The sequence below is a fragment of the Lipophrys pholis genome (assembly GCF_963383615.2).
Source record: "Lipophrys pholis genome assembly, chromosome: 19".
Lineage (NCBI taxonomy): Eukaryota > Metazoa > Chordata > Actinopteri > Blenniiformes > Blenniidae > Lipophrys > Lipophrys pholis.
In genome coordinates this window covers 22,240,235-22,253,306 of record NC_137647.1, presented here as the reverse complement: position 1 = coordinate 22,253,306, position 13,072 = coordinate 22,240,235, and positions in this window count along the sequence as shown.

Here is a 13,072-nt window from a genome sequence, read left to right as displayed (position 1 = left end):
GTACATGATTTGCGATTGATTAATGCTGTTACCTCCTCCCCATTGTCATCGGTCCCCAATCCATTCTCTGCTCTGTCCCAGCTTAGCCCCCTACACAAGTTTTTCTCTGTGGTTGACCTTTCCAATGCTTTTTTCTGTCTCCCTTTACATCCAGCTTTGCGTGACATCTTCACGTTCACACACAGAGACTCTAAATATCGGTACACTCGCCTGCCTCAAGGTTTTTTGCTATCCCCAGGTATTTTCAACCAGGTTCTGAAAAGTCTCCTACAACCTTTGACACTGCCAGACGATGTTCTTCTTGTACAGTATGTAGATGATTTGCTGATTGCAGCTCCGGATGAAGTTTCTTGTTTGGCTGCAACCCACTCTCTGCTCTCGCATTTAGCAGAATTAGGCTTTAAAGTATCTAAATCTAAACTTCAGGTTGCCCGGTCCACTGTACAGTTTCTGGGCCGGTTGGTGACCCAGACTGGTATGGGAGTCAGTTCCTCCCACCAATCCTCTATTCTGAACCATCCAAAACCCACCACTGTTCGCGATATGTTGTCTTTCCTGGGTCTTACAGGTTTCAGCAGGACATATGTTCCAGACTATGTCGAACTAACCGCACCCTTACGATCCATGATCGCCTCCGTGGGCATGAAAAATCTTGCTCATCCCCTTCTGTGGACTCATGCAGGTGAAGAATGTTTTATTGCTCTGAAGCAAGCACTGGCATCTGCATCTGTTTTAAAGAGACCAGACTACTCTTTACCCTTTCATTTAGATGTTTCTGAAAAACCGCACTCAGTTTCTGGTGCTCTTTTTCAGAAAAAAGGGGGAGTAAGATATGTACTGATGTACTGCTCTGTAATGTTAGACAACACTGAACAGCGAGCGCCAAGTTGCACTCGTTTTGCAGCAGGACTGGCAAAAATTTTGCAAAAAACATCCCACCTGGTCCTGGGACACCCACTGACAATACTGACGTCACATAGTGTTGTCTCATTCGTCACGTCTATGTCATTCACACTCTCTCCGTTGAGACAAACCAGACTTCAAAAGATTCTGTGTGCGCCTCATCTGACCTATATCCATGAAGGCACTAACATGGCTGATGGTATGTTGGAAGGTGAACCACACCAATGTGCTGAAAGAGTGCAACAGGAAGATCAGGTGAGAGAAGGTTTGTTTGCTCAGCCTATTACAGAGGGATTAACATCTACTATTTTCACAGACGGCTGTTGCTACAGGAACGAGAAAGGTGAATTACTTTCAGCATATGCAGTGGTGCAGGCATCCAGATGGATAGGACAAGGACAGGATTGCACGTATCAGGTATGGGAAGCAAAAAGATTGGAAGGACAACAGTCTGCCCAAAGAGCAGAACTGATGGCGGTTGTTAGGGCTTTGGAATTGTCAGAAAATGAAGTTGTAAATATTTACACTGATTCAGCATATGTAGTTGGAGCTATACATGTTGAATTACCACAATGGCTGAGGGCAGGATTTAAAACAGCAGCAGGAACACCAATTAAACATGGGCCGGAGATTCAAAGGTTATATCAGGCTCTATTCAAACCAAAACAGGTAGCTATTATCAAGTGTCAGGGACACAGCAAGGGCTACACATTTGTTGACAGAGGAAATGCCAAAGCTGACGAAGAAGCTAAAAAGGCAGCTGGGTACAAATCTACTCTACAACTAATGGTAAGTGAACCTAAACAGCCCATGGGACCTAAGATTGATCTGAACATGTTGCTACATGACCAAGGTAAGGCTTCACCTGAAGAGAAATCAGGCTGGATCTCTTCCGGGGCAATAAAAGGGGAGGACGGGCTGTGGAAAGGTAAGGGTGGACGTCCTATTCCTTCACAGGTTCTGTTGAAGGTATTAGTTGAAGAAGCCCACTCACCGGCACATGTTGGCCAGAAAGCAGTTTTGGCCAAGCTCAGACATTGGTGGCACCCGCATATGGTTGACTTTGTGAATGACTTTGTGACTAACTGTTCAATCTGCAATCAGATGAACCCGAAGAAAGGACTGACTCCGGACGGAGGAAAGTTCCCTGTCCCAGCGGCCGCGGGACAGGAAGTAGTGATTGACTTCACTGACATGGGGGAGAGAGTAAGTGGTAAAAGATATCTCCTGGTCATGGTGGATGCATACACCAGGTGGCCAGAAGCATATCCATGTGCATCGGAGGATGCGACCTCGGTGGTTAAGTGTTTGATTAACCACTACATTCCCACACATGGTTTTCCCAAATTAATTCGGTCCGACAATGGTACACATTTCAATAACAAATATTTGCAGGCTGTGGAAAAAGCACTGGGACTGAGGCATAAATTCGGATCAGTATATCATCCCCAGTCACAAGGAAAAGTTGAACGCATGAATGGGAACCTCAAACAGAAATCTGCAAAAATCCAAAAACACACTGGCATGAATTGGCTTCAAGCACTGCCGGTTGCTCTGATGTCTGTTCGAAGTACCATCTGCTCCTCTACAGGTTTCACACCCTATGAACTGGAACATGGACAACAATTTCCAGGACCGACAGCAGCGTTGTCCCTTGGAGACACGGTGGAACACGTAAAGTATAAACCGTACTATGAGGCTCTCAACGCTCTGGTCTCTGCTTTTGCTAGACAGGTGGCGTCAGATCCTCCTGAGAACGACAAACCGCCCCCTCCAGACCCAGCACCATCTCAGTGGCTGTATCTGAAGGTGTTCAAACGAAAGTGGACTGAGCCAAGGTGGACTGGCCCCTTCAAAGTGGTCGAGAGGACTTCTCACGCCGTGAGGCTTCACGGAAGAGGACCCACGTGGTACCATCTCTCACAGTGTACTCCGGCTCCGCCTCTCCAGGAAGAGGACTGACAGTGATCATGCCCAGACACGGTGCAAGACCGATCTGGGTTCCTTCAGACGATATTGTGTGTGTGTGTCTTTTGTTCTGGATGTTAGCACCACTGCCGCCTTTGCTCATTTACTTCCTTGATACACCTATAGCCGCTACGGCTAACATTTCTAGACATGCGCGGTCTTCTTCCTTTACTAACACAACTCATCTCACTCCTTTACCTACTTCTAATTGCCCTAAGCTCGTCGGTAAAGACACAATATGTTTAATGATGATTGGTAAGCGACGACTGACATTTCAGATCGACATATGTTCCTACTTTGCGTGCCCTCAACACCAGAACGATCATTTTTACTTGGGTTATCCTTTTAGTAAGTCATGGGACTACGTATTTGCTTATTCTGGTACCGACTGGATTCCTTCTTTGACTCCCCCGTCAACTTCTTACTTATCTGCATTGTCTATAGTACGAGGCACACTCAGTCATTCACTGACACCAGGGCTCCTTTTAACTGTTGACTTAGAATCATATGACTTGGACTCAGACTACTCAGCTGGTATGAGTTATAAATCAGGAAATATCTCTTGTAGATTTCTCAGACTGTGGGCTTATGCAAGCGGAGATGATCCATTTAGATTTGCTCAGATTTGTCAGATGCCAGTGGACACCGCTTCCCCTGACATTCTCACACCTCCACGAGTAACTCACAATACTTATATCCCCAGTGTCACCGGTGTGGTTTCTTTTGATACTCATAAACTTACTCTGTCTGATAGGTCACAGGTGGAGACTGGATATAGCGAACCTAACACCTGGTATGAGTATACTTCCGCTGTTGCTGAGGAGGCTAACAGAGGCGACTGTCTTGTGTGCTCTCCAGCTCGCCCGACCTTGGTTATGGTACCCACAGATATGGAGAGATGCTTTAATGCCACAAGGTGCTCTGAATCCCCCAATTCCACAGATTGCATCATTGATATTATGTCTAAAGATAACCCCTCGCCTTCTTGTTTATCTTGGGACCTGGTTTACCCGGTTACGCCCCCAAATGTGCAACCACCTGTGTTTAACCCCGACATATATCCTAATCTTACCTGTTTTCAACCTAATTCTGCTGTCAATGGATCCCCTCCTGTAGGTGTAGTTCCACTTTCTAAGTGTGCCCAGATTGTCATCCTTCGCGACATCCCTAAGCTGGTCACCCCACGAGCAGATGTTTGGTGGTTTTGTGGTGGACGTCGTTTATATGATATCCTGCCCGCTGTTTGGACAGGACGTTGTGCCCTGGTTTCGCTTATCGCCCCAATTCAGTTGCTTCCCATTTCTGCCTCGAGCCTGTTTCCCCTCCTCCTACATGTCATCGCACCCAATCTTCCATCGACTTAAGAGAGATGTAACTAAGGATGGTGAGCTTTTTGTCGCCTCCCTGAATGCAGTAGGAGACATTGCGTCTGTTCCCCATGAGTACCATATTATGGACCATTCTTTTGGTTTCATTAATGCAATCCCAATTTTTGGCCAAATTGTTAGCATTAAAAAACTTTTTTATGGTGTTAATTACGTGCACTTTAACACTCAGCGCTTGGCCAATTATACTGTTAATGCTGTTACGGCTATTCATAGTCAGCTGTCAGCCACCTCTATCATGACTATACAAAACCGAATGGCAGTTGATATGCTGTTAGCTGAAAAAGGGGGTGTCTGTGCTATGTTCGGCAGCTCTTGTTGTACTTTTATTCCCAACAACACTGCTCCTGACGGTTCTTTGACTAGGGCCCTAGCGGGTCTTCAACTGCTATCCAGAGAGATGAAGGATGTTTCAGGTACGGTCCCGGACCCCTTCACTCAATTCATGACTGCTTGGTTTGGTAAATATAAGGATTTTGTTACTTCTGCTTTGATTGCCATGGCTATTTTTCTATCTGTTCTAGTTACTTGTGGCTGTTGCTGTATTCCCTGCATCCGTTCCCTCTGTAACAGACTTATTGTGACTGCTGTTGAAAAGTCCAGCCTTGACCGCCCCCCTCCACATGCCTATCAAATGGTTCAGACTGATGACTCGTCAATTTTTGTTCCAACTGCGTCTGATTTTGATGATGGCCGTATTGCAGAAGATATGTTATATGTTTAACTGATTTGTGGCCTGATCTGTTGGCTCAGGCCAAAAGGGGGACTGTTAAGAGATTCTATTCTTAAAAGCTGTGTGAAAGATACTAACGTGCACTGAGGAATTTGCTGACCGCTTGACTAACAATTTGCTGAGGTCTGCACTAATGAAAAACACCTCTATTTTATGGTTGCAGGACGTGGCCTGTAACATGTGGTTATCTCAAGTGTTTGTAGTCTAGGTTTTCGTTCCCCCAACTTAAGATGTTGTGTCTCAGGCTTTGTCTCCTACAATCGGTGGAAACCCGTCACAGCTGGTCCCTTTTGATGACCTCGCTCAAGTACCCCTTGACCCCAGGCTGGCTTCGTGACATCCTGCAAACCTCAGCTAAACCTGAGGAGACCCCGTGACTCACCATTTGGAGAGCAGATGAAAACGCATAAATACAAATGTTGCCTAGGCAGACACGTCTTTCTTCCCGTGAACTGCTCGCAGTTCACGTCGCTCGGTTTAGAGTAGGAACCAAGACCCAGAATTCTGTAAATTGAGAATATTGCTTGCTTATCGCACTTCAATATAATTTGATGGTCAATCTTTAAGAAACCTGACTCATGTGTCTTTCTTTAGTTAGACTGCCAACAAAAGGACTTGTGGTGCGAATTGAAAGCACCAAACTAGGAACAGAATATGAGGGAGACCTGTATGACGTCATGGATATAGAGGAGAAAGGAGGATCAGAAATACTACTAAACTTTGAAGAAATAATGTATTCAGATTTTTTTGTCCCAACTTCAGCTGGGACTGATTCCTGGGAAAGGAGGACAAATCATGGTAAAACAAAAAAAAAAATAAAAAATGTTGATGATATTTTGTTTGCCTCGCCTAATGAGGACACATGCAAAAAGGACTCACTAGCACTGGTAAAACATTTGCATAAAGAAGGTCATAAAATAAGCAAAAGTAAACGGCAATGGTGCCGTCCAGAGGTCAAATATTTAGGTCAGTGTCTAAGTGCAGGAGGAAGAACCATCCTTGATAGCAGAAAACAAGTTATACTCCAAGCTCCAAAACCAGTGACTAAAATGCAGATGATGTCCTTTCTGGGAATGACTAACTATTGCCGAACATGGATTCCAAACTATGCTGAAGAAACCGCTGAACTTTCTAAATTAATGTATGAATCAGAGTTAAAAATGTCTGATAAACTCATGTGGAACAAACAGGCAGAAAATGCATTCTGCAAAGGTAAACAGCTTCTGGTGTCTGCCACGGCACTGGCATTACCAGACTACAGCAAACCTTTCGTGCAAATGGCTGACTGCAAGAGACAATTCATGACATCAGTACTTCTGCAACAACATGGGGCAAAGCTAAAACCTATAGCCTACTATTCTTCCAAATTGGATAGTGTGGCATGTGCACTGCCACCATGTGTACGAGCAGTAATAGCAGCCTCTATGGCAATAGAAGTAAGCGCCACCACAGTACTTTTCCACCAGCTGACGCTGAAAGTATCACACGCAGTGTCAGCTCTGCTTCTGCAGACAAACATGCGGTTCTTATCACCTGCCAGACATCTGGCATGCATCGCGACATTGCTCTCGCAACCACACCTCACCCTTGAGCGTTGCACAACCTTGAACCTGCCACGTTGCTTCCTGTAGCAGACGATGGCACACCGCATGACTGTCAGGCAGAAGCAGAACAGACATCAAAAGGCAGAACGGATCTTTCAGATCAACCTTTAAACGAAGGAGAGAAGCTCTATGCTGATGGTTCGTCAAGAAAAAATGCTCTTGGAAAAACAGAAACAGGTTACGCAGTGGTAACGGCAAACAGAGTTTTGAAGGCAGCGGCACTGCCTACACATTATTCCGCCCAAGCGGCTGAATTAGTAGCATTAACTGAAGCATGTAAATTGATGACAGACAAACCGGTGACGATACACACGGACAGTCAATACGCATATGCCACCGCCCATACTTTTGTGACATACTGGAATAACAGAGGAATGATCACGTCAACAGGAAAACCAGTTACTCACGCAACAGATTCACACGTATAATAGGTTTATCAACTGAATCAATGTTTACGTTACAATCAGGTGACGTTCAATTACAACCAAGACAAAAGCAATCAGTCTGCACTAATAAGAAGCAGTAGTTATATTAGCATTAATAGGAGTAGGAGATGGTTATGTTAGAGGCACTGAAAGTTTAAGTTGCGCTTTAAGTTGCGCTTTCTATCCTCGTTCCATGTGTTGGTTTATTAAGTGTAATTTCTTGCTTTGGGAAAAGTTTTGGTGTGGTGAGAGACGAATGTGCCGACATTGACCGGTACCAGTAATTTTATCATACTGTATTAATGGATGTATACAACGTGCTTGCTGCTGTGTTTTTATCGGTTATGTGTATAAATATGTAGGAAACATACAGGTAGAAGATGAGGAGCACGGTGTGTTTGAGTGGGTGTGTTACAGGAGGCGGGGTTGCACATGGGAGTAGGTGTGTTCACTTGAGAAAGTGTGTGCGTGTGTGTGTAAAGGTGCGCACTCACCTGTCACAGATGAGAGTCAGGGTTGGGTAATAGCCGTAATTTTTGTTGACCGCTCCGCGACACCACCGCTCCGCGATGCTAAGCTCCGCTACGCTAAGCTACGATACCCATTTATTCATTCATCACCTTTTTCCCCGTTTAATCTACTGGTTTTCATTTCTCCATTCATCCATTTGTACACTGTAATAAGTCTGTGCGTTTTGGGATCAATAAATGCACCAGAACCACCTTCGGATCTTAGCGTATCTGTCACCACAGCCTCCGAGCGCGTCACAAATCGGCGAACCCGAGAACCCGACCTCATACTCTCAGCGGCTAATAAGGTTGGTTAAAGAAGCCAAAAGAATATATATATATATGGTACTGTTTACAAAATCTTCAGGGTTTTTTTTGGCCCATCTGAGTCTTCTCTGCCACAATGTGAAGTTGGTAATCAGATGTGTATGTATTATGTCCAAAATGTTAGAAATGATTGTTTTAATTCAGCACATAACTTGATGCTGCTGATTATCTTCTAATATGAGAATGTTCCCATGGAATTTAATATTTTCTAATGTTTAGAATTGAGTTACCCTCTAAATTTGGTCAGGTGAGGTTGCCTGGAGTTCATGCTGGATATGAATAAAATTATTTCTCACTGTTGAAGAAATCAAGTGTTTGCACCAACTTATATTTATTTTTTTGGAGCACCTACAGACATCAGTGCTAGAAAAAGTTTTGTGTGTTCAGAAATATATTTCCGCGCTTATCATAGATGCAACTTCTTTACATTAACTAATAAAAGCCCTAATAATTTCCCCCACACAAGTTCTGTCTCGTTTCTAGAACATATGACTTCATCGGCGAACATGTCAATCAGTGTTCAAGTCATCTTACAGATTAAACTTCATCAAGACTTTGCACTACATTCATTTTAATGTTACATACTTGTAAGTACACAGATTTTGTTTGGAATACAATTACAGACATGTTTGCCCCAAACAACATTATAATAGGACAGCAACTAAAATGCACATCAGATGCACACAGTGCCGTCAAAAAGCATTTTTTTACATTAACAAAGAACATCAAGTCAAACATGTTTCAGTAGGGGAAAACAAGTTGAAACAATTTGAAAAATGTAAAGTATTGCATGTTTATAACAGGAGGTTCACTTGTTTAATTTCCAAAATGATGCCTCTTGCTAAGCACTGCTTGAATGTCTTTATAGTTGAGGCCGATTTCAAAATAAATCTCAATAAAACTCTTGTACGTTTGGGTGTCCTCCATTGTCGTTTCCGATACTGCCAATAAGACTCAGAACTATAAATGTTATATACTTACAACAATGAATGGAAGACTCGAGACAGAGTAATACTGCTAGTGGCTTAGCTTTAGTTTCTCTCAACAACAGAACAGTGTATGGTGTCTCTGAAAGGACAAATTAGGCGAGGAGGTACGATGTCTCTGAAAGGACAAACTTAGGCGATCACATACACAATGCGCATATATAAAAATATAGTTTTATAGCAGGATCACACAAAAGTTTTGCGAGATCTCGAGAAACTTTTTTTTTTTTTCGCTTCCTTTTATATTTCCTCCATGTCCCTTCGGGGGCTCCGGAGACAGGAACGGCAGCACCCAGAGCCAACCTGTAGGGCAGGGGTGGGCATTCCTGGTCCTCAAGGGCCGCAGTCCTACAAGGTTTCTATGTGTCCTTCCATCAAGACAGCTGACAGACATTAATGGCTCGTTATCAAGCTTTGTGCAGAGCCTCATCATGACAACTCAGGTGTGTTTGAGCAGGGAACACATGGAAAACATGCAGGACTGCGGCCCTCGAGGACCAGGAATGCCCACCCCTGCTGTAGGGTATGCTCAGTGGAAGGAGGAGGGGGTTAAGTCTGAATTCCTCTTTTGCTTTGGATCCCTCTTTGTCTGTGGGTGCTTCCCATTAGTCCCTTCTCTCTCCTTTCCTATCCACTTTTCCTTAAAGCACTTTACATGGATAATCACATTAATTCACACATCAATGGAGGCTAGGAGCATGGACGGAGGCTCAAGTGTTGGAGACAACCAGGAAACGGATTTAGAGTTCCCTGGTTGTCTCCAACACTTGAGCCTCCTTAGAGTTCAAAGGATTTTTATTTTAAACTGAAAATAACAAGTCTTGATAGTCTTCCCTCCAGGTCAGGGGTGTCAAACTCAGGTCCTGGAGGGCCGCAGCCCTGCATGTTTTCCATGTCTTTCTTCTTTAACACACCTGATTCTCATGATGGTGCCACCACTGAGGCCACGTTTACACATACCGGGCTATTTGAAAAAAAAAAAAAAGAAGATATTTCTCTGCGTTTGGGCCACGTATTTACACATAAACATAGGTACGACTCAGCACAAACAATGATTCTTGAAAACTCCGGCTTCAGTGGAGATCTGGAAAAATTCTGTGTCTCCGGTTGCATCTAAAGGGGGGTAGGTGGATATTTCCGTCGCGTTTTGTGACGTCGTGTTATTTTCCAGGATTCTGATTGGCTATCATGGCTTTGTTGAGAGTCCGGGCACGGCGAAACATTTATGTAAAGATTTCTTACCCCATGTTGGGACCGACCCCCTCTTACAAGCACAAAGGAAGAAAAGTGATAGGCCATAAAAATGCTGTGGGGGAGGATGCTACCCTAAGAAGGGACGCATCCCTCAGGTTACCGCAGCCTCACGAGAACGAAATCGCACTACCCCGTGCAAACCACATCACTGACTAACAGTAAGACTTGTACGTGTTGATTTATGAGATTATTTCAGAATCATTTGTGAATTAATCCATTTTTGTTAATAAATGCTGGTTTGCTGTACTGAATGATTCCTGGTGATTATTGTGTATTTATTGTTGACATTCACTGGTTTGTAACAGTCTGTGTTCAGATCTCACACCTTCCCTTTTACTTAAGATTGTTAAATTTTACACAGAAATATTAACCAACTTAAATAAACCTTTTTCCAAATGAGACTGATATTTTTGTATGAGCATTTTCCAGATGCTCTGGTGGTGTCCCCCTTTTGTTATTAATGAATGAATAATGAATGTATTCAAATTAATTTTAATTCATTAATCAATTATTTTTGATAATCTATTAACTAAGTAATTAATCAATTACTTTAGGAGTTGTCAATGAGTAAATGACAGTTTACTTCCATTAATAATTTTTCATAAAATTACTTCCAGTGATTTATTACTTTGAGTAATCTATTACTTACAGTGATTTAATGCTAATAACTGAACATAAATGCCAACACTCACAAGGATCACGTCGTACCATTTATGTAGTTCAGTCTACACATGGGGTACCAATTATGTTGGGTTTTGGCAGTTTGGCTATCGATGATTAAATGATTGAAAATGATCAAAGATAGTTATTATTTTATTGAAAATTTCATCTGATCTGTATCATTCAGTATATCGCCGCTTCCTGAGACGCACACCGTCCCTGGCACACTCCCGCCGTCAGCTGATCCAGCTCGCTCTTTAGGAATTCCTGGTAGCCAGTAGTAGTAGGCAGTGTTTCTTTGCTGTGGCTGGACCGGCTGTCCTTTCTTCGCTCTTCATTTCGTTCCGGGTTTAGTATGGGTTTCTCTTTTTTCTTAGCCCGGTGTTGGTACTGGTTCGGTGGCCCTGTACAGGGTTGGGCCATTGCTGCACCTGTTTGTTTGTTTGGCTAGGCATTCATGCCCACCTTTACATTGTACTTTTCCTCTTTCCCTGTTTGTTCTTTTTTAGGGACCCTTGGACAAGGGTTTTCTCCATAAAAACCAAGAAGGGAAACTCCGAAATTAAGGTTAGAAATGAACTGGCTAGATGATACAGCAATGTTACCTAGTGGTTTGGATATGGAGCGGGAGGATTGCCGTCCCTTTGTCACCGGTGACCACCGCTCCAATGGTATAGATGTGGCTCACTGGAAGCAACCCACCTTCATTTGTATGGCTTGTGCCCAAATCTGCAGAACTTCTGGAGAGGAATATTAGGACTACTTTCCAAAGTAATAGGAGAAAACATAGTCTCCTTTGCCTATCTTTTATTCCTAGAATAATTAACATTGGATCAGGGTCTGAGTGTGGCCTACAAACATCTTCTATCTAATGGGCTCCTTACAGTCAAAAAACTCATTCTCATGTAGTGGAAGAAGACAGAAGAACCGACAGACAAATTGTGGCTAACTGAGCTGACAAGCACTCTAAGCTTGTCTTTAATAAGGAATCTTATTCTTTCCAAGTGCATAGAGTTTGAGAGGGTCTGGCACCCTTTACTGACTTTGACTTTCTAAATAGAAGATTAGTTACTTGAAATTGGAACACAACCTACTTGAAATTGGAACACAACCTGCTTGTTGTTGTTTTTTAAGATCTATTTATTTTCCTTTCTGTTCAGTTTAACAGAAGAACAAGATGAAGATATTGTCTGTTGAATGTCATGATTTGAAATTATAAAATCAAAATATTGAAACAAAAATGAACTGGCTGTGTGAGAAAAAGGTCCTCCTGTCTCCCGTTGTTTTAGCCGCAAAAACTTCTGGTTCGTTCGTAGTAAAAGAACTCAAGCAGAGTCAAAAATGACCAAAGTCAAAGATCTTCTAAGTCAAACAAATGTGTTTATTGTCGGCACCAACAGGTTAAACACCGTGAGTACACCCCGGAGTGAACTGCCTCTGTCCCGCTGGAGCCCGACCTTTATACCTGAGGGCGAGGGTTGACTCCACCCCCGACCATCCCCCCAGCTGTGGGACCGAGGTGGTGACCTTGTTTCCCAGGCTCCCCAGAGGCCTTGGCTGCCGTTCCAGACACCTGTTGCTACATAGACACACATTTGTATACACACTCTATGCTACACACTGGTGTCCTAGACCCATACCAGAGGTACCAGCTGGAGCTGTGCTCCTCACTCAGCCAGCTGGTAGCTAGCTGGTAGCCAGCAGGGGAGCCCCGAACACAAACATCCAGGGAACTCCACCCGCCTGCCACCTGTCCCAGCTGAACCTTTGACCCTGTAAGCTCACTGCTCCACACCACCCTCTGCTGGTCAACAACACTTTCTACAGTTCAGCAGTACTTTCTTCACTGTGTCTTTAAATAGGTTCCCTACCTCTGTGGTTCGTAACAGCACATTAACAGAAAGATAAATACTCTACCATGAAGATATGAACAATATGCAAACAGTGAAATGTGTAAGTCATACATTAAAAATAACATATTTTACACATGGTCATGAAAAAGCAAAAACAAAAAACAAAAATAAAAGGATATGGCCCCTGGAAATAATCAACCTGGCCTGGGCTTTCCTGATATCATCCTCCAGATACAATATTGGATCCATCACGCTTCATCCCCTCCTAAACCCACTCTGATAGGTGGCCACCAGACCCCCCCCCCCCCACACACACACTTTCTAATACATGAATCAGTCTCATTAACCATTCTCTCCATAACCTTGCCGGTACTGGATGTTAGTGCAATGGGTCAGTAGCTTGCTGGTTTACTGGCTTCTTTCCCTGCTTTTCTCATTGGAGTTATTATCGCTTCCTTCCAACTT